The sequence below is a fragment of the Meleagris gallopavo genome, chromosome 4, assembly GCF_905368555.1.
Source record: "Meleagris gallopavo chromosome 4, MGAL_WU_HG_1.1, whole genome shotgun sequence".
Classification (NCBI taxonomy): Eukaryota; Metazoa; Chordata; class Aves; order Galliformes; family Phasianidae; genus Meleagris; species Meleagris gallopavo.
Genome location: NC_139407.1, coordinates 11,425,681 through 11,451,103, shown reverse-complemented (window position 1 = coordinate 11,451,103; position 25,423 = coordinate 11,425,681). Strand labels below are relative to the sequence as shown.

Below are 25,423 nucleotides of genomic sequence, written 5' to 3'. Positions count from 1 at the left end.
TCTGAGGGGACGGAGCAAGTGAGTCTTTTCATATTCCCTAATAAATTTTCTGCAACCAAACGCAGATCTGTCACACAAGCGTATTTTAAGGAGATCTCCCGTCTTTCAAACTTCAAGCTCCTGAATTGCGTGGCGCAAGGCAACGGAAAATTTCATTTTGTCAGGTTATTTATGCCTGTGGAGCTTATCGTAATGTGCTGAGACTTTGTTTTGAGCCATCTCCCTTCTTAGATGTTCTTTTTTGCGACTAGAAATGGATTTTGTTTTCCTGCCAATTAGCATGCTCCAGCTGCTACCAGCCGAAGAACACCTGTGCTGCTACTGACGGTACCTGCAAAGTTGAGCCTGATTCTTCTCTTTCATCCTAGTGTAAATCAGCGTGACATGTACTGAAATCAAAGCAAAGCACGGGATAAGGGAGGGGAAGAGTTGCAAATAAAACTCGGGTCCGTATGATTCGCAGCGGGAGGATGCCAGCAAACAAGATTGGGTCTAGCTGATCTCGATAAGCATTGCTGTGCAGCTGCTCCAAAACACTAGGGGGATATCAATGGGTATTCCTTGCATTTTTGCTCACTGGATCTTCGTCCAGTCACTCTTGGTAAAGACAGACTTAGTTTCCAGTAAACACCTGTCAACGGTTTACGGGCTGGTTCGGCCCGGTTCCGTGACTAGAAGGGCGGAGGGATCCGCGGATCCGCGCCCCCGGAAAAAAAAAGAAAATAAGGGACCCCGAAATAATTGAAAACAGTGGCAACAATCTGAGGTAAAACAAAGTAATTTACTAAATATGGTATCAACAGAATTTTATAAGGAGAGAGAATGTGAAATTGATAGTGGATCGGCCTTACCACAACGCTGAGATGAGAAGCGCAGGCAGAGAAGCGCAGGCGAGAAGCGCAGGCAGAGAAGCGCAAGCGAAGCAGCGCAGGCAGAGAAGCGCAAGCGAAGCAGCGCAGGCAAAGAAGAGAGCATCAGGTGACCTTGCCGGGAGTTATATCTCCTCGTTGACCGCAAAGCCCCCTGGGGAAACGTAGCTGCTCTTCTCCTCTGGACAGGCACCCGGAACTTGAGCATCAGCAGTCAAACCCCCAGTGCATTGCATGATGTTATGATGTGGAATACCGATAATGAAAAATCATGAAACCATGACAACACCTCCAGTTGCAATAAAAAGAACGGGGTCGGCAAGTCAAGAGAGGCGACTCTCCTCCTCTACTCCGCCCCAGGTAAGCCCCGCTTAGGCTACCGTGTCCCATTCTTGGCTCTCCCGTTCAAAAAAGACGGGATCTCCTAAAGAGTGTCTGACCGAGAGCTGCAAAGGCAATAAAGGGCTCGGAGCAGCTCACGCATAAAGAAGGCTGAGAAACCTGGGTCTGTTCGGCCAGCAGAAAAGAAAACGGAAAGAATCCGATCGCCATTTACAAATATCTAAAGGGAAGTAGGAGGCACACGGATGAGGCCAGGTCCTTCTCAGCAGTACGTGACATGCAGAATCAGACTCCACAACCCATTTAAGGTTATAAAACATGAACGTTTATTACAGCACCAAGTGTTAAGGGGACGCTCCCCCTAACTCACACGCAAACAGAAGCGGCATCTACATATTTAAAGGCTGAACTACTGATGTTTATTACATTCAAAAAAAACATTGGAATTTCTGAAAAATACTTAACGTGTCATCCCACCCTCTTGAGCGTGCGTTCTACACATATGCCGAAGGTCTCTGGTGGTTGTCGGGTGAAGGCGAGGAGTCATTCTCAACGTTAGCGCTCTCCCCGTTCCCACTGTAGTCGGTACATCGTCTCTGGACCGCATCGTAGTGCCGTTAGTCCTAGGATCGCATTGAATACCTTGCCGTCTCATGACCCGAGTTACCAGCCCAGAATTGCCATATTCCTAACTACACCCGAGACCCGTCAGATCCCCGCGCGATATTTAGAGGCTTCACGCTGTCATCAGTCCCGTCTATAAAAACAGACCCTGTATTATTAATGACTGATAATTCAAATCTGGGGCCTAGCTCGCTCTGACGTTCTTTCCCGTATTTACAATTTCCACAACCTTTGCAATCTGATTTGTTAGCCAATCTGGTATTAATCAATTTAGCGGGACTGCTACGTAAACAAGCACCCCTTCCTTCTCCTCTGGAGAAGGTCGTACATACCAGCAAACCTGACACAGTCAAAGCTTCACTAAGCTTCTCGCTTAGCTTCACTTCGGTATATTCTGACCGAGCTCAAGCAAGAGTTAAAATTTTACAGGTCAGATAACTATTAAGCATCCTGTTTTTTCATCCTCAGTTTCAGAGGTCTCTTAGGGTAGCAGTCCACTGAGGTAGGTAGACGTCTTGGCCCTGGAGTGACGAATCCGCAAAGACACCTCCTTGCTTCCGATTGCCGTGTGAGTGGTTAGAAGTACTTGGAACGGTCCTTCCCGCTTTGGCTCCTCGGGCAGATCTGGAAGAGGTAGAATATACAAAATCTCCCGGTAACGTAGCGCATAGGAGTCCATCGAGGCCTCAGGCCCCACATCCCAGAACCAGTTTTTCTATTTGCCAAAGCTGCTCCTATAGGCTTATTACACCCCTAGTTGGTATTTCGTTCCCTGTCTGGGGAGAGGTTACCATTTGTACTACGTAAGGCCTTTCATACACTGTTTTGAAAATGGCTTAACCCCTCTTTGGCTCTAAGTTCTGTTCTCATCCTCAGAAGCGCCAAAGGCGCTGACTGTGGCCAGGATCGTCCAGCTTCCCTGCCCAGATTTACAACCCGTACTTTAAGTTATTCATCTTTTCTACCTGACCGCTTGCCCGTGGCCTGGAGTACATGTGCAATGCCAATCTATCCTCAATACCTTGCCGACCCGTTGAACCGACTTCACAATAAAATGAGTTCCCTGGCTGGAGTATGTTGTTGCCGGACCCCCAAGCCTCGCAGTTACTTCCTGCGGCAACACCTCGGCCACTTCCGTGACTTCGTCGGTCCTGCAGGAGAATGCTTCTGGCCACCATGAATAAGGTATCGGTTAGAACTAACCTATAACAGAACCCCCGATTTCTTCATAGCTCCCAAAAAGTCTATTGGACATTGTTGCCCTAGCAAGATCCGTATTCCAATAAGCTCCGCTTGTACCCTGGTCCTGGTACTAGGATCGCACATTTTCTTTGTTCAAATCCTTACAGTGTCTTCCCCCCCCTCCCCCCGGATCTTTTATGTTCCCGTAGAACCAATTTCATAACATACTAAAGGGCACAACAGTGCGTCTGTCTGGGTAAGCGCCCGTCTGTCAGCTTGCTCTCGTGCCGTCTGCATCAGTCATTACCTTCCTCTCCTCTCTAGAATAATTTACAGGTTCTGATTCAGATTCAGAGAAAAGAAAATTACCATCTGAAATTAAAGCCAGTTCACCCATTGCTTCTCTTTCAACTGTCTGTTCTGCTACCAGACCAGACGCACCGTCTCATTTCTGATTTCCTGTACGGTGTTACCTTTCTCACGTCCTTCGCAATGTGTAAGAGCCACGCTCTTCGGTAGCATCCCTCAGTCTTTACAGATGGTACTGTGAAGATCTGTCACCCCAAAATGTAGATTCAGAATCTGTCCATACATCTAAAGCTCTTGTCAAGGAAAATCTTTCAGCCTTCTGAGAAGTCCTCCCCACAGGTAATGGTTTTGCATTCATTACTTTGTCAGTAGCAGTTACGGCATACCCTACCTTACAGTTTCCTTGTCTCAGAAACGTGCTTCCATCAGTGAATCCAGGAATCCTCAGCATCGCCTGGTAGTTCCTTCTTTAAGTCTGGCCAGCTGACACAGACAGTCTCGAAGCGGTCAAGCACTGCTTGGCTCAGAAGTAGCTCCGCGTCGGTGTTCTCAGTCCGGCTAATTGCCTCCTTCCGTCTCTCGAGTCAGTTAAACTTTCCGCCGATAAACCTGACGGTCACGTGAACTACGAAAATACAGCAACCAGTTTATTGTATACAGTTATCTTCTGTTACTGGGGCACCCACATACTGAAATAAGGTTCTACCTTGGGATGAAGGACTTGAGTCGCAGTCTCCCTAGCTGACCATTTTCAAAAAATAATTGGACCGTTCTCACAACCCCGGGTAACGCTATAAGGTTAACTGGGTCTTCTCTCCCTGTACTGAGGTTTTCCTATTCAAAATGAAATTACTTCATACTTTTTTTTTTTTTGGCAAAACCAGGCAGAAAGCGTATCCTTCTCCTTCAAATCCAGAACAGTAAACCCCACCTACTCATTCTTTACCTTGGTTAATTAAGTGTATCAGTTGGCCACCAGCGGGTGTATATCTTCAAAAAAAAACTGTTTATGGCTCTCTAAGCTTGTACCTAAGTATAGCTCTTCCCATTCGATTTGTCACCGGCAAGATTGGGATATCGTATTTGTACTTACATTCCATTAATGATCTGAACTCCAAATAGTTAGCTGTTATTTCTTTTAGCCTTCTACAATCCTGTATCCTCAAAAGGCACTGCTTTACCCTGACTGGGTTGGCTCCCGCTTTTAGTTTCTATTGGGGCTGCATTTGTGGTTTTGCCAGGCATCCCCGATGCCCACGCTCTTGAGAAAACCCGATTCAAAATTTCTGTGTCTTCTGGGGATAGAACATAGTGTTTTCCAATTTGCGTTGAAACCGGACAAAGCTTTCCATCTATCGGTCTTGATCCAGAGCTCCTGATTTTCTTTATTGACTTTAATCTCTGCACTCCATTGTTTTAATAAGCCTTGCCTAAGTAATAGTTTCAAAGAACCCGGTATATACAAGAAGGTACATATTCCAGCTCTCTGTCCTGACCTGTATTCTGTATTTCATTACGCTCCTAAGCAAGTAAGCTTTTCATTATTGGCTCCTACTGATATTAAGTCAGCATCTACAGAAAATAACTTTTGATATAGCAGAAAATAACAGGCACCTCCATCCACCAAAAAATTGATATCTTTACCCTGCTTCCCTAGGGACACTTCAACCGGTGGGTCTGCTAGGGTAAGCTTCCCAAGTTTCCATCCTTCGGCTTACGTTACCTGAATTTGTTCCCTTCCCTGCTAAATTTGGGACACTTTGACTTTCCTTTAATTGTCTCTGTAGCTAAAGAAAAAAGATACTGGGCTAGCAACCAATTTCTGAAAATCAAATGCCAGGCTAAATTAAACTGCTAAACACCTTGTTTGAGGATTCCTATACAGGGTTTGATTAAGAAGCCCACGGGGCAAGGTCATGCTATTAAGCCATAATGTGATAAAACGTACACCTATTAAAGCATAGTAGGAAAGTCACAAGCAGCAATATGTAAGAACATATGGAAATACAACAGCTACAAACATAAAAGAAAAAAAACTGGCTTACTTTAAAAAAGGCCTCGAGCAAGCAGGTATTACCAGCAGGATACCCTTACCTCCACTGCCAGTCTTTAAATGGGATCTGGGAAGGGGTGGATCCTGCCTCCACCCCTTTTAGTCACTCGGGTACATTGCGTGCACCTGTGCTGTCCTGGGTTGGCCCTGCCCTCCCAGCAGGTGCTCCATCGCTGCTTCCGGCTGTGATTCAGCAGTTCTGCTACGCCTGCTCTTATAAAAAGGCCTTTCCCAGGCTTTTTGTGGGTTCTTTGCTTGTTCTGCAAGTTTAGGTGGGTGGTTTTTGTTGGCTTCTGGGGGACTTGAACTATTTTTGTTTGCTTTCTTTTCTTTTTGTTTAGCGTGTACTGCTTTTGCGCTCGGAGAAGAGGATCCTTAAATATTTTTCTTGAGGTTCTCTTAGTTTTCCCCAAATAGTTTGCAGTCTGTTCTCCTGAATTTCAGCGTAGCAAGTTTGCTGTGTGCTCTCTTTTATGTCGTTAGGATCTTGAACTTTGCCTTTTGGTGGTTCTACAAGGCTGTCCTTGAGCGTTGTGATATTCGTCTGTTTCTCCTGGTTGATGAAGATGAGGTCCGGTACGGTACCTTTTTACCTAGTTTCTTCTACTGGGCGGTTGAAGAAGTAATTGTCAGCACGTTCCGGTAATCTGCTTGGGTTTTAGCGTCCTGTTGTGTTGTCACTTCAATGGGTGTTGCGGTGGTTCAAGTCCTCGCTACGGCCTGTGTTTTGTGAATGTGAAGTTGCTCCTATCTGTTTATAGGAGCCATTAAAAAAAATCTAAGCAAAGAACAACTGCGTAGCCCGTGCGTGGTTAGCAGTAAACCGTAGGGCGATGCAGGTAAATGTACTAGCTAAAACACTCTGGTAGGATGTAACCGTTATACCTTATACTTACATAGTATTTTATGTATATGTTGAATTCCGGGGCCCTGGCTGGAAATCAGTACTTGGTTCTGCAACGTAATCGGTTCTTGAACTGTGTGCCGCTTAAAATACTGTTTGTCATCTGTTTTCGTATAGATTGGCTGGTCTGTTGGAGTTCTGGATGTTTTCAAGATGTTGTTCACGTCCAAACTGGTTTTTCTTCTCTTGGTTTCGCTGTAGCGTCCAATAAATGGAGGATATTGATCTCTATTTCCTAATTAAGAAAAGGGTTTTGTTTAAAGCTTTTTTTTTCTCTGGAGCTTTCTTTCATATTTGATATGCGGTTGTATGGTCAAGTTGGCATTTCTGACGTGCCACACTGCTCATTTCTTCCACGTGCTGACTGTTTTGGAGAAAAGCTATGGAGAGTTTTACTTACTAGCGATTAACTGTGTTTACCTAATAGGTAGTGGGAGGCAGCATTAGTTCCCGGCGTTTGGGTACGCGTAAGGCAGGAATAAAAACTGAGAGTATTTACTGTCTGAAACAGTTTGCAACTTGCTGTTAGCGTTGTGACGTTGGTGTATAGCTTTAGAAACAAGTCTGTAAAACGCACGTGGAGTCGTAGCTGTAGAACGTAAGATGATCCCGTAAAAATATGCTCCTTTTTAGACGCTGTAGAATCTTTTTTAGAAGCTGTAACTCCCTCCTCTGTGGTTTTCCGTCTTTAATATGCAGGATTAGCGAGGGGCTTTTTTTGCTTTATTCGCTGTTTTATTTCCTATGTATTTTGCGAAGTAGATAATACGTATTCGTGTGCGGAGTACTGTTTTGTAAAAGCTATTGGTGAAGGTAAGTGTGCGGGATGCACCTTTAAGGGCTCTGGGGCGTGTGGAGGCAGCGGGTGGATCAACATTTACAAAGCACAAAGTACTAACTTTCCACGTAGCGTTTACTTTTTGCTCTGCCTGTTGACGCAGTCACGTGCTACGTTTTAAACGCGTGAGTTTAACCCGTTCTTACCTCAATGCTTTTCTTCTTTTACCGCACTCCCGATTTTTCGGCAGAAGATAGTGTACTACTAAATGCGGTATAAATCATTAGTGTGGTAGCACGGGTTATTTAATGACGCTTTCTGCCTTGTGTCCGTTGTGTAGAGCTGCACAGCTACCTGCTAGCTACAGGAGCGATAGAAGTCATCAGTTTCACTGTGACAGGCTGACGTAGCGAAGTTTTTAACAGATGCGTCTGTTGAGCGATTCTTAGCATACAGGACACACGAGGCACTTAGTTGTCCTGGTGCTGCTGGAAATGCAGTCGCTCGGACTAACCGGCGTTCGCTTCAGCAGCGTGGTTGCTTGATGAGAGGAAGCAGTAGGGAATTTGCTTCGACTGTATTTCAGGAAAAAAAGTGAAACATCTCAGTAGAGTGCCGAACTGCTCAGGTGTTTGCTGGCTTTTTTGGTTTGGTTTTTAGCTGTTCACGCAGTGTAACTGGAGCTAGCGAAGCTCGGGTTTTACCTCTGATCCAACCATTGGGGCGCATCAGGGCAACTTTTTAGTATCGCTTTGCCACGGTATGTTGTAGCTGAAGGGAAGCAGGTGTCCATGTTGTTAGAGTATGAAGAAAAAAGGAAGAGGAGGCTGCTCTATTAGAACATCAACCCGAGTCGAGTTTAGCGCACTGTTTTCAAGCTATTTCTGTACGTAGCACTTAGGTAAGGCTTGGACAGCGGTTTCTTTGCTTTGGGAGCCGATGCAGTAGGGCAGGTTGTTCGGAGCGTTCTGCGAAGCTCTGTTCCGAATGCTCTGAAAATGCCCTGAAATGAGGCGGAGTTCTTTCACACGGACCTCTCCTTAGGAGGAGAGTGCAATCTGCATCCGGCGTCCCTTCTTTTAGACTCGTGCTCGTCAATGGAAAGGAAGAAAAGGTAAGAGTAGCGCTTTTGAAGCGAGAGAGACTGACGAGGAAGCGGTCTCTTGCTTATTACGATTGCTACGCGCCACCCCTGTGTTGTAAAAATGACACCGTTTGGAAGTGTGTAGCTGGAATGATGTTCATAGTGTTTTTGTCTTCGAGAGAAGGCGTGAGAGGATATTCTTTCTTCCGGCTCTTAAGTGCCTTGGTTCCTGCTCTTGCCAGACGCAAGCCATCGGCATGCCCTGGGTGTTCCCAGGGCACGGGGGCGTTAGTGGGGAGAGCTCGGCGTGGTGCCTACAGCAGTTCTTGGCCAGCTGCTCCAAGTGTCACATCTAATGTCACCTGTGCTTTGGGAAGGATGAGACCTGACAGACAGATCCCAATTAGTCTCTGACGATAGAAACAGTACCTCCAGACTTAAAATAAAACCTTCGTTCCTTCGTGTTAGCAGGTCACGTTACCCCCGCGGGCTTGGCGCTCCACGAGCCGTACTTTTCCTGAGCCCAGAGGAGGCAGTCGGGCGCCGATACTGCTGCAGTTATCGCAGGGTCGTACTTGAACGATAACGTTGCTGGCAGCTGAAATCTGTGGCAGTGAATTTGTCAAAAAGGGTGTTTGAATGCCGGAGGTATTTTTGCGGGGCTTTGAAAACGTTGTTTGACGATGCGCTGTGTTGACCTGTAAGTAAAATCTTTATTAAATCCCCCCGTTCCTTGCAGTTTTTTACTTAGGTTTGCCTTTGTCGCGTGTTCTCTCCTGGATTATCATTCATTAGCTTCCTTAAAGAGATTAGCAGTTCTTTAAAGTGGGATCGTGTGTGTTGTGCGCGAGAGCTGAGCTGGAGAGCGGAGAGGCGACAGGTTCCCCGTAGAAATTCGAAGACAATTTTGATACTCCGGTCCACTTAGAAATCTGCTGATGCTGTAATGTCTTTTCCCTTGCCAGGACCCTCCTTGCCTGGTGTCGTTTCTTGAGCTCCCCTGGGATGAGATTAGTCTAAAACAACAAAGTAGCCAGATGTCTGGTTCCGAGAGAGTCCCAGAGGCCAGGCTATGGTAGGCGCCAGCGATCACTCGGGGCTGGAGATCAAAGATACCTGAGAATTACTTATGGGCACATACTATGTGTTGTTCCCATTATTAACAGTCTGAGAAAATTTGTATCCCTAATTAACCCTTTTGTTGGTTAAATTTTCTTGCCGGCGCAGTTCTGCCTTTAACAACTATTTGCTCTTTTTATACTGTCGCCTAAGTACACGTCGATTTAAAAACAAAACCATTAAAAATGGCGAGAGTCTCGTAGAAGCGAATTTGAGTCGCCCATTCCGTAATCATTGGTGAATGCCGGAAGTTAGCGTGCTTTCTTTTTGCTTACTGTACCTTACTTTGGACTGATGTTATTCCCATCCGGGATCGTGTCAGTAAGGATAGTTAACTTGTCAGGTTTTAGATCGTTACCGCCACTTCTAAAATGAACTCAAATCTAGTCCCAGAGGCAGCTTGCGTGCACGTAGCCGCCTTTTTCCCAAATTGATATTTCTAGTGAAATGCTAATTAATAAGTTCAGTGCTCTTTGCGCTTTATACTCTAAAACAATGGGCTAAAATTGTAAGCGCTCTCTGAATTTTGGAAATGCTTTTAGAGTAGTGGGTGGCTACCGGAGTGAGAGGGGGAGAAATTTGATCGCAGCCTTATGTGTTTCGCGTCCTCCGGTATAAATTATGGAGGTTATGAATGGAATGGCTATTTTGCGAAGCAGCATCGTTGTCTGTCATAGGATTGAAGACTGGGAACATCTTTTGTTAGCTTTGGCATAACAAACTATAGAAATCAAATATGATCTGATGTCTGTGTTGTGACTGCTGTAACTTCACGCGTGATGTTCACGTGTGATAAATACTGTATATACGTATACATACACGCTTGAGTCGGAGGGTATGAGTTTCTAATCGCAGTGAATGTGGCTTTGCAGCTTGTTGCCCGTGTCGAGCACGCGTAACAGTTCCGGAAGGCGTTTTTGAATGAGCAGTGAGAGAAAAAAGAGCCTTGGTGTGATTTAAAGCGTTGAGTTGGCTTATCTGTTTCACTTTTGACGATTTCTTTACGAGACATGTTATTCAAGCAAGAAACCCCAAAAGCTGGCAGGCCTGAAGGTGCGTTGAGTTCTTACGCTTTCGCTTTTGAGACAGGTACCTCGTCTTGTTTTCCGACTTGGCCCCGGGTGCTGCTTTACTGACCCTGCTCCTGGTCAGCTGCGCATGTTATCGGCTCGGTTCTACGCTCAAAGCAACGTTTAAACAACAACAAAATCTGGCACCTAAAGAAATGGGAGGGCGAAGTTTTCTGGCCGTGCGGTATTATTTACCTGTTCAGACCCTATGGCTATCAGCAGGTGTAGCCAATCGTTTTATTAATGTAATCAACCTTCTTGAAATCTTCGTAGGACAGAGGAGGAATTGCTCTCGGAGAGGTTCACGAGTGTGAATAGCGGTTTCCCTATGAATCTTGGCGCTCTGGATGCTGAGATGGGTGATTTGCCTGTATTATCATCTCTAAGTAATGTCTTCCTCTGGTGATCTGGATTACCCAGAGTCATCTAGGCCGGGACCAACATGTTGTCGGTGGTTGCCATTCATTTGACGCGATCCAGGCACGGGGGCCTTTCTGTAGCAAGCTGGGAGCTGCGTGCTGCTTGAAAGATTGGCTGGCTGTCCTGATGTGTGGGAACCGCTTCTTCCTCGTTCCTCCGTTCTGTTTTGTTCAGTCCTTGCAATGTGTTTTTTATTTTTTTCCCCTTAAACACTGTTTTTGGTCTCGGATCTTAATTGCAATCCCAGGTTTCCCTGTGGGAGGTACTACAGCAGCTCTGATGGTTTGCAGTGTTCTGCGGGTCACGGCCAGAACTAGAATGGGCCGAATCCAGGTGTTCGTGAAGCCGTGCCTGCGGAATCTGGCGCGTGATCCCGTTCACGATTACCTTGCGTAGGCACAGAAGCTTCCCGTGGCAGCATTGCATTCGTTGCTGAGAGTTTTGAAAAGTGCTACCCAAGTGGATTTGCAGCGTGCCGTAGACAAAAACACCTTTCGTTTCCTTTTCTTCTTTCTTTCCTTTTTTTTATTTTTCTGGCCAGCCGCTTAAGTGGAGGGTGAGGCTGTGAGATGCTAGTGGCTCTCTTACTAGTAGCTGGAGTTTGCAACTGGTGCAGCTGTTTCTATTTTCTGCAGTTGGATTGTGACCAAGTTTCTTGTTTGGGTAGCATGGTTCAGCTAGGTACGTATGAAGAAACGTCTCGGTACTGTAAAGAAATTTTTTACTCAGATTTGAGAAAAACAGGCTTTGGAAGAATTCAGTAGCTTGAGTAGACTGAGGATTAGGTGTAAATACCTTGCGCAAGGCGATTCAATTTGTGTCTGTTTAAGGTCTTATACTGCGTTAAGAATGCTGCTTGCTTCTGCACACTTCCATTGCAAGAAAATCTGTATGAATTTGAAGCGGGTTGTGTAAAGGGAAAACGGAGGAAACTGAAGAGGCTGACCCCTACCAATCTGTGGGAGCAGTTGGGCTAGAGAGCGGTATTTGTTCTGCGGGTAGAGCTACGTATGGAAGGAAACGTCTGTCTGTTGCATTAATGTCAACAACTCTGGTATGTGAGAGGCAAACCCTAGGACAGTGGGAAGAGAAAGCGAGGGCTGTTCCGAGTGCTCAGTCGTGCAGATGGAAAGAAGAAAAGAGTGACTTAAGCGAGGTATAAATCGTGAAGGCGACTGAAACGCTTCGTCAGCGTGGCCCTAGCTAATCGTTTGAAACTGGAGAGAAATGTGGGTTTTATAGCGGTATTGGCATGGGAATTATTTATTTAAATAGAACGTATACATATATTTTCCTCTGTAGCGCAACTTTTACATCCAGTAGTTTCCGCTTCATTCAGCATTTCAAATACTCCATCGTGGCGCGAGCGTATCCCGTATCAGAAACTTCCCCTTTTTATATCTCAGCCGTTGCAGTGTTCTGACCTTCAGCTCTGTAAAATCTAAACTCCAACTGCCTTTGTTGAGGTACGAGTCTCATCTGTACAGCCACGAAATAAATGGAAGACCTGCATTTCCATTGTCAAACTTAAGTCCGTTGAGACGTGCCATTCGCGGCATTGGAATTCCTGTGAACCGTGAGGAATATACATTTTGGTGTTGTTCCTGGTCAAGGGTCTGTAAACGTGGGACACTTAGCACGAACAGCAAAAGTTGCTTGAGGACTAGATTGTGCTCGGAGTCGTGCTACAGAATTCTCGCTGTTGAATTTCTAGTTTTCTGGCTTATCGCGTACCACTTAATGTTACTTTGATTTATGGAATTTTTGACCTGCGTCCTGGAGAAGGAAGGGATGTAATTAGAGCTAAGCTCTACAAAACTAGGTGTGTGGAAGGGATGTTTTTTCTCCCATCTTGTAATTAAAAAATCGTCAGTTCCTTCTTCCGATTGGCAGCTAACTCGAGTCGTTGATACCTGGAAACGGTGAAGGAGAAGGCCTGTAGTTAATCTTTCAAGTGTTGTTAACTTTTATACCGTAACTGTGATGGGAATTCCTCTGTGAAGCGAAGGAGGTGGTTTGGTGAAGCCTTTCTTCCCACAGTTGCAAGCGCTGTAAGTCTAAATCTAGTTGTGGTAGGCGTACGAGTTGGTGACCGTACAAGATAAGGCTCTTGACTATTCTAAAATATTTTAGAAACCCCTGCGTCGTCCTGGTGTTTTATCTGTGACTTTTGTGACCTAGAATAAATTCAATGCAGACAGCTCGCTTACGCTGCCCCCCTCCCCAGCTGGGAGAGATGCGGCTAACAAGTCTTTCTGCCTGCGCAGAGGAGCGCGAATAGCTGTGTTATGGCAATGAATTGCTTGTAAAGCGGAGCGTTGTAACGGCTTGCGGTTTGGATAATGTGTAGGTTTTGTTGCCTTGATGGAATAGAAGAATAGTAAGAGGCGGAACTTTGGTAGCGGGCGCTTTCTGAAATATTTAAATGACGCTGTTGGATCGGTTCTACGGTCTCACTCTGGCAGAGTGCTGAGATGTGGATTACTGTGTATCACGCTTCTTTGCACTGATAATATAGCAACCAAGCAATTAAAATGAACAACAAAATTGCTTCTGAATATTTCCTTCTTTGAGAGGGCTAGAGAAATGAAAATTGATGAGGTTAGGGGAATTTTGCTTCACAATTGATCGTGTAAATCTGGCTTTGAGCGGTCTGCAAAACATGATTTTAATAAGACTATTACATTTCTGTTGTGCCTTCCTCTGTTAAGGAGAATTAGAGCCTACGTTTGTTTTTTTTTTTTTTTAAATAAAATTCAAGTTTGTATGAGAGCCCATGTCTTCTTTTTCTTAGTGTTCTTTGGGATTGTCCTGTAATACAAGAAAACAACATCTTTCATTGGGACGCGCATTGAGTACCTGAACTTACCCTAGATAGAAGCTGCGTACTGACTGTAAATCAAGTGGTTTGGGACAGAATGGCATTAAATACGCTGCGTAATACATTTAAACGCTTCCTTTCCTTAAAGGGCTCAATAGCGTGAAACGTGCAGATCTGCACGGCTGCAGGCTAAGGCAGGAGCTCTGTCCTTACGGTGGTGAGCGTTGTACCGTAGCGTGAGAGGTGGCTTCCCTCCTCATCGCCCTCGGGTGTTGCAAAAACCGAAAGGGTCAACTGAGCCGACCCGGAACCGGCTGTCGGTGGGTGACGAGGCACTCGAATACCAGCGGCCTGCTTTTGCCGTTTGACTTCTCCGTACTCTGGTTCCCTGGGACAGGCTGAGGTGAGGCAGGGCGGCCCAGCCCCTTCGTAGAGCATCGCTTTGCGGTCAGGAAGCTGCCGTGCCGTCTCGCTCCACGCTGGGTCCTTCTGACTACCTGACGTCTCTGCGGAAGCCCCGCGGAAGGGGGCGGCCAAGCAGTGGGTGAGAATGCGTGCCAGCTGCGGTGAGCAGCCACGGAGCCCGGCGTCAGGCGGCGGGCCCTTGAGGTGGCTGCCGCAGGTTGACGGGCAGGTGACGCAGCCTGGGCAGGAGGCCTGCCTAATACGCCGTCTGCCTCGAGGGCCCGGGGAGCACGGTTGGATTATTATGGTAATGCGTGAGCCTGCTGCCCTCTGCCTATCCCAGCTGGGTTCCCTGTTGTTAGGAACTGCTTCGCTCTGACAGCGGAGTAATATACTTCATGATTGAAAGGGCAAAGGGGCTCGCTGCAGAAAGAGCAGGCCTGCGCGGCCATGCCAATGAGGGGGGAAGGCTGGAGGAGGGCTTCCCGCAGGTGAGGAGAGGAAGTTTGGTAGGGAACGAGTAATATAAATGCGCTAATTGAATTGTTATTTACGAGTCCCATTTTCTGATTTGTTTCTCTGCGCGTTACCCCTCCCCCAGCGCTCCCCCAGTGCTGATGTACACTGAATTTGAAGTGCTTACCAAAGCAGGCACTTAGGTTGATTTATTTAAAGCCGAGGTGCTGTAACGCAATGGTACCAGTGCACAATGCTGACAGCGGTGTATTTTTCAGGACTTTGATTACTGTTTCATGATCTGCGACTATATTACCACGCCGTGGCTTACAGGATTGATTTGATTCTTTTATATATTATAGATAAGTATATCTACACAGATGGTAGAAATGTATTTGTTGTGGCGCTTGAGCAAATTGAACTTAAAATCGACTGGATGGTGTCTGCGCTGTGATGTTTCTCTGAGACCCCTTTTACAGTGGGCTCGCCTAAACAGCGACTCAGATTCAGAATGTATGTTTGTAAGAAAAAAAAGTGGTTTGTGAACAGCTTATTTTTTTCCCTCCCTCCCTCTCCCACCCCACTTTGATTATGATACCGCCTGGTATGCAGAGGCTTTCTCTGCCTTTTAACAAGCTTCTCTTAGTGGCAACGCGTGACCCAGAATACTCTCCAGGCACGATTTTAAAGCCTTCATTTGTCGGTTTCACCTCAAACAGGCTGATAAAAGACTACTCGAAGAAATAGCTCTTAACCTAAATTAAACTTTTTAGCTGGTGTTCGGTGCTGCGTACAATGTCATTTTCAATTGCGTATAGCATAGAAGGGGACTTTTTCCGCTGCTTGCGTTGGCTTGCGTGTTTTGATTGCGTTGCTCAGTTGTGTGCTCGCGTACGTTGACAAGCTGTGTTGCTATGAAGGCAGTACGTCTGTCTTGGAAGCAGGACCTCCTGCCGCACGGAGAAGCGAGCAGCTCTTGCGCTTTTGACCTAGTGGTCTTGACTGTGCTTTTTGCCCAGTATTGTCCATTTACATATCACAGAGAGGTGCTATGTTACTGAAGCACTGAAAGGTGGTAAAGCAATCTAAATCTAGATTGGTTCTGCAAAAAATCTTTGATCTGACTTTATGGATGCGTGATATTCTGGACTTAAATGCCGTGATGGAACGCAGTTTTGCTTCCTTGCCCTTTGCCTCAGTTTGTCTATGATGAATAACTACCACAGAACAGATAGAAGCGATGCCTGCGTGCTCCTGGAGCCCTTGCAACGAGCACAAGCCACGTTCAGTGAGAACTTAGCAGTTCTTATCTTGTTTTCCCTGTGTGTGTGCATGTGCGCGTGCAGTTCAGACTGTGTATAAGTGTTTCTTCTTTCAGGAAGATCTGTATGTAGTTTTGTTTCAGGTCAGAGGTCACTCATATAGTTCTCCAAACGTTGTTGATGTCTTCTGCTTTTCTCACTGTGATTTAGATACTTTGGACCTACCTTTCTTGTGAGAAGTCGATATGCTCGGCTGCACCTTTACACCGCCCCGTAAGAATTTAGTAACTGCATTTGGGGGGATGTGGTCTACCTGAAAAGCTTTGCGCAGAGTCAAATAGGGGCGAAGGCTGTCTTCTATTGGGTACCTGAGCAGTTAATCAGGAAGCAAAATGCCAGGATGAAATAAAGAGTTAAGTTGTTTGGGATTTTCTGTTAGTTTTTCTCCAAACGTTGCAAGGGCGCTGGTGATTGAAGAGAGGGGAGCTTGGGCTTAAAGCAAATGTTTAACTGCCGGAATATCCCTAGCAGCCCATAGTCCAGTTTTAAGCCGACTCAGGAGGTGCAGGATGTAGAAGGTCAATGAGTGTTGCCGCTAAGACCACCTTAAGTGCACCTGGCGGCTTTGTGACCTCTTGCGGTATAACCGGCTTTTGCATTTGTTACAATAGCACCCAGCGCAGCTCTCGGTGAGCCTCTGCTCTTTGCGGAGTGGGAATGAAATTCTGGCTGTGAATCCAGTGTCCCCTTAGAGAATAGAGTAGGTTGTAGGGCTAGGGTTCCTAAGTTAAAGGAAGCTTTGAAAATATCTTGAATTTAGCTGAGTCTCCATGTATCTTACTGGTTAAATGGAAAATAAAAATGCCTACGTTATAGAAAAAGACTTAAAATTGTGTTTTTGTAGTTCGTGATGTTCTGCCGCTGCTGGCCGAGCAGTTGTGAAATCAAGCCCGTGACCCAGACTTGATGGATGCCGGAGTGTTTTTCCTTGCTCTACAGGAAGACCAACTGCCCCCCCGGCCCTTTGGATTAAAGGGCGTAGCAGGTCTTGTGGAAAATGGGACCGACTCGCCGTTTAGAATTTAAAGGTGTTTTGGGTGTGCTTCAAAAGGAGAGCGGTGGTAAATATCGATAGTGCAGTTAGCTTTCTTTCTCTGAAAACAGATTTGGAGCTTCAGTTAGTGCTGGTGTACCGCTCAACTCTTTGGGAGATGTTTTCAGATAAGCAGCTTGTATAGATACGCTTTGCCCCTCATTGACGGTTCAGCGTATCTGAGTAGAACTATTTCTGGTTAGATTTATGTGATCTGCGTATTTAAATGACAGAGGTATCTCGGCACCGTTTTAAACGTTGCCGTTGCAGTTGTACAGACGTTGTCTTTTTACTTGTTACCTCTAGGTAGTAGCTGTAATACTAATCTCTTCTGTAGTGTATTCTGCTCTTCTATCGCATGTCTTTGTGCCTCTGCCACGACGTTAGAGCACGCGTGGCTTTGGCTGGCCTCAGACAAGGGGAATTTCCTGTACCGCACCACAATACTAGTTTACAGTAAAGCCTAATCTTGCGCTGTGCTTAAATAAACAAACTTCCGTGTGAGATAGCCAGACGTGCGTTGCTGAGATGAAAATCTGCGTATCTTTTAACTGGGCCACTTTACACAGCGTACCTTCTTTAGATTAATGTTTTATTTCCCGGCCCCTGGCGTTGCGCCAGTAATAGCGAAGCTGCTCCGCTGGCTGTAGTGGCATGGACTTCAATAACGCTGCACTTCTGAGCTGGTTTGGGTGGCGTAGCGATTAAAATGTCTGGTTCCGACTGCCCAGAAAGCAGTATGACAGTGGGATATTGATAGAAAGATACTGGCGTAGGCGCTGCCTTGCAGTTAATGCAAAGGGCACCTTTTAAAAAGCGGCCTTGTGCTTTCATTTCACTTCAGCAGGGAAGTAATACTCCTTGGAGTTGTGGGATGCATTGTTTAACTATATCTCTAATCATGTTATGGATGATGCGTCTCCAGGAGAATCAGGGGACAGGACCTTTAAGTGTTTGTATCGCAGCTTAAGATCTCAGAAAACGTGAACTTAAAGTATGTTTGGGAGGTTGTTATGGCTCTGTATCCTTTTGAGGATACCTTCTACAGTTGTTTTTTTTTTTGAATTTTTTTTTGGGGGGGGGGGTGATACTTACAGTTATGAACGGTTTGACCAGAAGAGAGGATCGGATTGGCAGAGTTAGCCGTATGCCATGTTTTAGCTGAGCTTCCTTTATTAAATCACTGTTCAGCAGTCTGTTTGTTCTGGTGTGCGGTTAAGGTAGTATGCCTCGAGTCACTACGAATACAGGACGTGAATGAGGTTGATGGGTAGCTTTCATACCGAAGTGTCGTGTGCGGTATGTTCTGGTCCTCATTCGGATCTCGAATGTGTGGCTGCTAAGGCTTGTGCTTTACGATACCTTGGTAGAAGGGAGAAGCTACCTTCTGTGTCTCGGTGTCGAACAGAATTATGGAAATGGGCTTTCCGTTTGGGCGGAAATTAACGCAATGGGTTTGCCATCTGACTGTCACGGCAGACGTGCGTGAAGTTTGTGGGGGAGGAAGGCAGATGCTGGAGCGTGGAGATTGCAGATAGCTACGCATGTATTCAGTGTGAGAAAGCGTGCGTTGTTACGAGGTTGACAGCTTTAAACTAGTGCTTGTTTAAATGTTTACGTTGACGCTGGGCAGCAAACCTAGCATTTGCATTTAAAATTCTTGAGTACAGGAGGAAAAAAGCCACAAAACCTCCTCCGTTGATTCATTCCCTGTAGATGTTCATCTTGCTTCCTGTCGGGGTACTAGGGACGTAGGGCTCCGTAGCGGGAGGTGCTCTATCTTACGAGCGCGTTGTTGCGGAGTGTGCTGTGGCTGGTGAGAAGGCTGAGCTTCTGGGTAGCTGGAAGGGCTTGACTGCCGGTCAGGGACGCTCTTAGGCAACGGTAAAGGAAGAGCACCGGCGGTGGTCTCCGCTGGCGGCCCTTCTGGTTGCCATAAAGGAAATGGCTGTGGTTGTTAGATGAAATCTGTTTGCCTTAACCTCCTTAAGGAACGTGCATGAGGATAGAGAAGGGCTGTGTTTCTGGATAGGGCCTGGAGAGACCTTTTTTCCTGGCAAGCATTGTAAACAGCCCGCCAGTTCTGTGTGCTACGCAGCCATGTAAGCATCTGGTGCGAATGGAGCTGTGGTGTCTTAAGAGAAAGCGGAGAGAGAATGTGGGACCAAGCTCAGTGCCGTACGGCAGGTAGCGTGGACTGCTCTGGCAGAGTGCGCTTCATGCCTTGTGATGCGTCTCCCCTGTACCTGAGGAGACCACAGCTTGGTCCTTTCACCTGGGAGAGGGGCATTCTGACTTAAGACGGCTTCTCTCCTGCCTTTGTCTGTGGGATCTGTCTCATGCTGATGCTGAAGGCCTTCGCGTTAATTTTATTTGGATGTACGAACCAACTGAAGCAAAACGATCCGGCCATCTAGGGCAGCGCTGCTTTCTAAATGTTCCTCAACGTGGATTTCCTGTTCCTAATTTATAGCTAGTGTTAAGTATCGATGGAAATTTGCAGACTGCGCGAGTGTTCCTGCGGTCTGAATGCTCAGTTTTTACCTCCAAACGATAAATAACGTACCGCCCATTCCGAACTCCCTTACGGCGTGCAAGTTGCTGACAAGAGAGAAGTTAACATTTGTTGGTGTATATAAAGAATGCCAGACGCTTTTCTTACGTGCTCTCCGTATTGCTGAAGCTATTGGTGAAACAGAAATCTTCGGTGGAGCAGCAGATACGCTGTGGAGCGTGTCTAAGGGCTGGCCTTCTGACATCCTTTTGATGGATGGTTTTGTATTTATAAATATTATTACCAGGCTGTGATGGTTATGAGGGACTACAGGAGCGGGGGAGCGAAAGGCTGACTTTCAACAGAAAGAACCGGACTAAGAGCAGGTGGCAGGCAGTAAGTCCCTGCCACCGCAGCCCCCGGTTTGTTTCCGTGCGCCGCTTGAGCCTGGCTGAAGCGGCACGAACTCGCGTTCAGGTGATGGCAACCTCTGCTGGCACGGAGCAACCCGGCAGAGTGCACGGCTTCGCTTCCGAAGCTCAGCGAGGTATTTTAAGGGCCATCATTCTCTGGGTGATATTTCCCTGCTGAAAAGAGAACAAACAGCGTGTTGGCTATTCTGTTTTCATTTTCTGGTGCCGTCGCAGCAGCATTTCCATAAAACTGGTGGTTATCGAACATTGTTGAAATAAAGAAACGCTTTCATATTGTCAACGCTGCTCTAAAGGCAGCTTGGGGATTAGGTGATATCTTTTTCACGGGAAAACAAATGCCTTGGACCGCAGGGAACGTAACAGTGGGTAAAAACATAATCCCCTCCACGTCTTTGTGGGTTTCTCTCTGTTTGTTATTTGTTCGGAGTGTTTTTTGGTTCGGCGTTTCTGCCTTTAGAGGATTACATTGTGCAGTTCCACTCCTCCACTGGAATACGCAGGTAATGCGGTGCTCTCAGAGAAAGTTCTCAAACCTCACTTCGTATTTTTGTGGTTTAGTTATCCGTGTCTGTTTCACTTTTTTCCCCCTCCGTGCGACAGCACCGTGCGCTCTGTAAATGACACGCGGGCCAGACGCACGTGCGAGGTGCGTGCTACAACTTCCGTAGGATTCATCGTGACGCGTGCGTACGTCCTCAGGGCTCGGTATGCTTCTGGGAGGTTGTGCTGCGTTGTCGGAAAGGCTCGCGCCTTGCCTGCGAGCGGGTAGCTGTGTGGGCAGAGATCTGGTTGAACAGTTAACGCTGCCTCTTTGATTTTTGCCGCGCTAGGATTTTTATATGCATTTTAACAGTTATTTAAAGTCCCCGCGTGCTTAGAAAAGAATCTGAATATATGTGCCTTTTTTAAGGCTGCATCGTAACAAGGTTATTCCATCAATACGGTAGAATGACTGGGAGCTGCAGTTGGAACAATATGTAAAAATACAGCTTGTAAAAGATTTCCTTTATTAACTGTCATCGTCCACAGAATATATGTTCAAATAAACGTTGTGTAATAACTAAATTTGAGATTAATAGGCCCCTTAAGAAACAGCGAAGTCATTCAGGATAGTCAGTGAAAAATAGCCTGTAAGACTGTAACGTGCACGTATTGTCCTGCTTACGTGCTCTCTCTGGTGTCGTTCCCATTTATCACTGTCGGCAGGTTCTCTTCTCATTAAAACGCTCTTGCGCAAAAGCAACTTAATTTTCTTAAGAGAAGAGGACACCCGATTCAATTTAGTGCTCAAAATCACAAACTTGAATATATATATTTTTTTCCCATCTGAGCTCAGATGAATAGTTATGAACAGCAGCGCAGATTAAACCTTATTAGGTATATTTATATTCTGTTTGCAGTAAAAGTGCCGTGGCAAATACCTTCCAGCAGAGCTGTAACATCTTATTAATGGGAACAGCAGTTAAGGCGTGAACTGCAGTAACGCTCACGTGAGATTTTATTTTGAAATAGGAGATTGAAGGAGTTGTTTAGAGGGACTCTGCCGTCTCGTTCAAGCTACCTCAGACGCGCTGCCTTCTTCCTCCACCTTCTCGAACCACACTGATCTCTTTGGGTAGATACAGTTTACTTTTCTGTCCTGTCTGCTCGAATAATTTCCGTGACTGTCTTCAGCCTTTTTTTTCCTTATTGTTTTCCTCTTCCTAATACGAGATATGGCGCTATTACATTTGGCATTAGTACCGTGGGCACTGAACTATACTGACACGTCTCATTTTCTGCCCTCTCCTTTGTAATCCTGCAGTAGCGCTACTCAACTCTTCGCTTTCATTCTCCAAATCTCTTCTACTCCTGTGCTTTTTTTGCTCTTCGTTGTGCCGTGCATGTTAAATGGTACTTAGCCTTACGCGTGGTACTTGAACTGTATATCCCTTTAGTGCATGGCTGAAAATAAGCTTTAGCTGCAGGTAATTGCTGACCTACGTGGAGCAGCACTGTGTGATGGCCGAACTACTTCCTACGGAGATACTTTGAGGCCTTTTAGTTCCGTTACTTTGCATCTGCGCCGAAGTGACCTCTCCAGCGAGAGGGGACATTTGGGGCCCCGCTGGTCCTAGCGTGCCTTGGGCTGCCTGGGCGCTGCCTTGGGGTAAGCGCGGTTGAGAACGTTACCTCCCTGAAGGCTGTGAAATGACACTCGGGACTCAAACATTTACACGTATCTGTGTGTGTATTCAGTTTAATAAAAAAAAAATAAGAGTTACGGTTGAGTTGTGCATAACCATTTCATCTGACTCTTGATAAGAACGGTTAAATGTCATTGTTTTTTGACCCAGGCATTCCTAATGTTACCGATCTATCTTTTCCTGTTCTTTAATATAGCTCTACTACATTATTAGGAAAAGATGCCTACTCTTACCAGTGCGAGGTCAGCTTGATACGAAATAAAACGAAATTGAACAGAGTCAAGAATGTATCTGTATTTAAGTCTGTCAAAATCTTGGTGTGCTTGTTTGATTCGATGCTGTGTCACGTGTGCTTGAATGCTGCATGCGCTCGCTGTGGGATTTGGGTAGCCACCTGTGAGGAATTGTTCAGCCTCTTGGTTACGGCACTGCTTTTTCCTTATGTCTGTTTTTTTTTTCACTAACCTTTGTAGCTGCGAGGACTGTCTTGTCTCTCGCTGTTACAAACCTCAGCCTTTTCTGTACGTGCGTTTCAGGATGTGGTGGGAGATGAAGGAGTGAAGCTTTGCACAGCAGTGAGGTATGGGAAGAAGTTTCTGCCAAATAGTGTTAATAGGCTTCCTTCAGAGGCAGGCTAGTTCCGTCTCCATCGGAAGTGCTGCTGGCCAGTCACCTTCGCTGGAAATGCGAGCCGTTCCCTGGAGCATTCCCTCTAGCCTGGTGCCATTCTGTTGGCTGAAATTGTGCCTGTTAAATGCGAAGTGAATTTGTAGTTGAGTGAAGCTAGAGATTACCGTTTTAAACGTTTTCTTCGGTACCGCTTTTGTTAAGGATGCTGACAGTGACTTTCCGTCTCTGCGGTGTCCGAGCTGGTGTAAGCTTGACTAACTGGTCTGGTTATTACCAGGCTTTTGAATGTGATCTGACCTTGCGTTTCAATTCCACGGCTATGGATTTACCTTTTGAAAGGATCTTACTGTGGATTTTATACGCAACTCTTCCCTCCTATTGATGGTGCGTGCAGCGTATGGTCGGCAAACACGTGCAGATCTGAACTTGGAGTATAAGGGCGTCTAAATGCTTCCGTGTTTTGTTGTCTCATTTGAGCTGACTGTTATCTGGTATCTGTTACGGCACAGGAGGAGCAAGTATCAAAAAAAAAAAGTTGTACAATAATAGTGACTAATAAATGTTTTGAATAAAAAATGAAGAGACTCTGTATCGCGTATCAGTGCGGATGTTTGTTTGTACGGTGCCTCTAAGGATCTCAGAGTGCTTTTTAAGCAGTGAATTAATTTTGACAATGCCCTGTGAGGTATGTAGGCAATATTATCCCTATTGATAGAAAGGAGTTGGAAGCACAAGCGTGTTTAAATTCTACACGGTTCTGCTGCTTGGTACGTTTAATTACAAATTGGAGCAGTGATGCAGTGTACTAGCAGTTTGTTCAATGCTAAACCAGAATAGCAAACATGAACCCTGGGTTCGTGGGTGTGAGAAAAAATCTACTTCTATGTTTAATCTGCTAGAAAAAAGTTTCTAAAGAGAACTGCAAATATAGTAGTCGGCATTTGTAAGTCCTGGCTCCCTGAGGCGAGTCATCGGAATGTAGCTTCATTTGTGCTCTTACTGTTTTTTTTTTTTTTTTTTTTTTTTTCCTTTCCATTTGCCTGTAATGAGCGTCGAATCATTGGCCGTGGACAATTCCTGACACTTTAGAGAAGGGAATTAAAAATTGCGAACTAATTACCCTTGGGCCAGTCTCAAATTATGACTTTTGCGTATGAGTGGCTGAATACTCGAACCATTACACGTGTCTAAGATAGTTGCCTCAGTACCTCTGATATGCTTGAGAGTAGCAAGAGAGAAATCTTACTGGTTAGGCTGAGATGCAAGGCTGAGCTTAGCGTATTAGAGAGGAAGAACTACTTCCCTGCGTCTCCATCTGTATTACAGAGACTTCTCCGGCTGTCTTGCAGAGGGCGACTGATGCAGCTCTTCACGGTCAGCCGTAAGGTAGCTGCTGGTCTGCGCTCCCTGCGCTCGTGCGGAGGCGGGGATGGTTGCGTTTCCTCCCAGCTTTCTGCTGCTGACCTGGAGCCCGGATGCTCCTCTTTCAGATCCAGCGGTTGATTTTACATAGCTTTATACAGCTGGGTTTTATCAGACTGGATTTTTTTTTTGTTTGTTGTTAATCATAGCCCTCTTGCTGTTCCTGTTATCAGTGTAATACCGCAGACATTAGAGGTACTGAAAACGATCCCGTGCGATGGCATTGTGAGCGTAGCGTAAAAGGTCTCTCTGGCCACGTGAAAACGTCAGATGTACGGCTTGAAATGGAAGGTGATACTCAGGGTTTAATTCACACTTGTTGAAGAACTGTTTTAAGTAATACTCCTGCTTTCAGCCGTGATCTCTGGCAAGAGAAGCCGTTTGGACTGGTGCCTGTTTTTTACGTGCAAAAAAGGAATGCTGATGAGGAAAAGGTGTTAAAATATGTTAGCCTAGTTTACAACTGTCAACTTTAATGTTTTATTTAGCTGGATCTATTCAGATGCTCCCTCCGCAACACGAGGTGCCATATGCCGTTGTCCCTGTTAGTAAGCGAGTCAGCAAAGGTTTCCCAGGCTGCATTTGTTTTTGTATTTGGGCCGCTGAGGAGCTGCGGTCCAGTGCCATCTTTTATTGATAGGGCCAGCAGAGGAGGAATCTAATGAAATTATCAAAGCTTTGAATTAATTATGAACTTGAATAAGAAAGCTAAGCTCTCTAGAGCCAAGGATCTCATTACCCATTCATTTTCATTGCATCCTCTTATGGAGCAGAAGGCAGGTTCAGCTACAGCTCCTACCCTGAATTTGGACTTTATTCAAACTTGCTAAACTCACTAGCATCCGCTTGTTATTAATCTGTCTGACAACGTCCTGGCTGATTAATTTGATTCTGCTCTAAATCTTCATGTAAACGGTAGATTTCCCTCCTCCCTTGCCTCTTACCTTTGCCGTGTGGCTTTTCGTCATCAGACTGGCTGCCATACAAGAGTTTGTTCTTTCTTGGTAATTGGGGGAAGCTTTTCAAGACTCAACTTTTAACTTCCTGGAATTTTTTGAGTTAATGTTGAGAAATAATACCGCTACCTTACGTTTCCTGGATCTTTAGGTAAGCGCAGAGGCTTCAAAAGTCTTTCTTAAAATTGCTTCTTTTCATTAAATAGGGTACGGAGTAAAAAGTAACGGTTTGATATGTTGGCCTCAGGTGTAGGGGGTGGTTGTGGTTTTCTGGTTTCTTTTGTTTTGTTGGCTCTTGTTGTTCCTATTTGAAGCTTGTCGATCAAACTATAGAAGCATCGGTCAATACTTTATTAGGATGAACAATTAATGTTCTCTTTTTAAAACTGTTAAATGTCTACAAAAGTAGTCTTGAAGTTAAAACAGATAATATTTATTTTAGTTAATAGGTCAATATGCAAAAATATTCCAGGCAAATCAGTGCCAAATCCGTAAGACTAATCTTCTGTG

General features: G+C 45.6%; 1 protein-coding gene and 1 long non-coding RNA gene across 12 annotated transcripts in view; one reads left to right on the top strand and one right to left on the bottom strand.

The window, feature by feature from the left end:
* The window catches only part of SLC10A7 (solute carrier family 10 member 7), a 255,974-nt gene that overhangs the window by 25,736 nt on the left and 204,815 nt on the right, over nt 1-25,423 (top strand). The gene's annotated exons all lie outside the window — the stretch shown is intronic.
* LOC146544411 (uncharacterized) lies at nt 3,129-5,530 on the bottom strand. The gene is made up of 3 exons (XR_014882837.1): nt 5,421-5,530; nt 3,718-3,951; nt 3,129-3,571 (listed from the first exon to the last, which is right to left on the bottom strand). It is a non-coding gene; the product is annotated as an uncharacterized LOC146544411 (long non-coding RNA).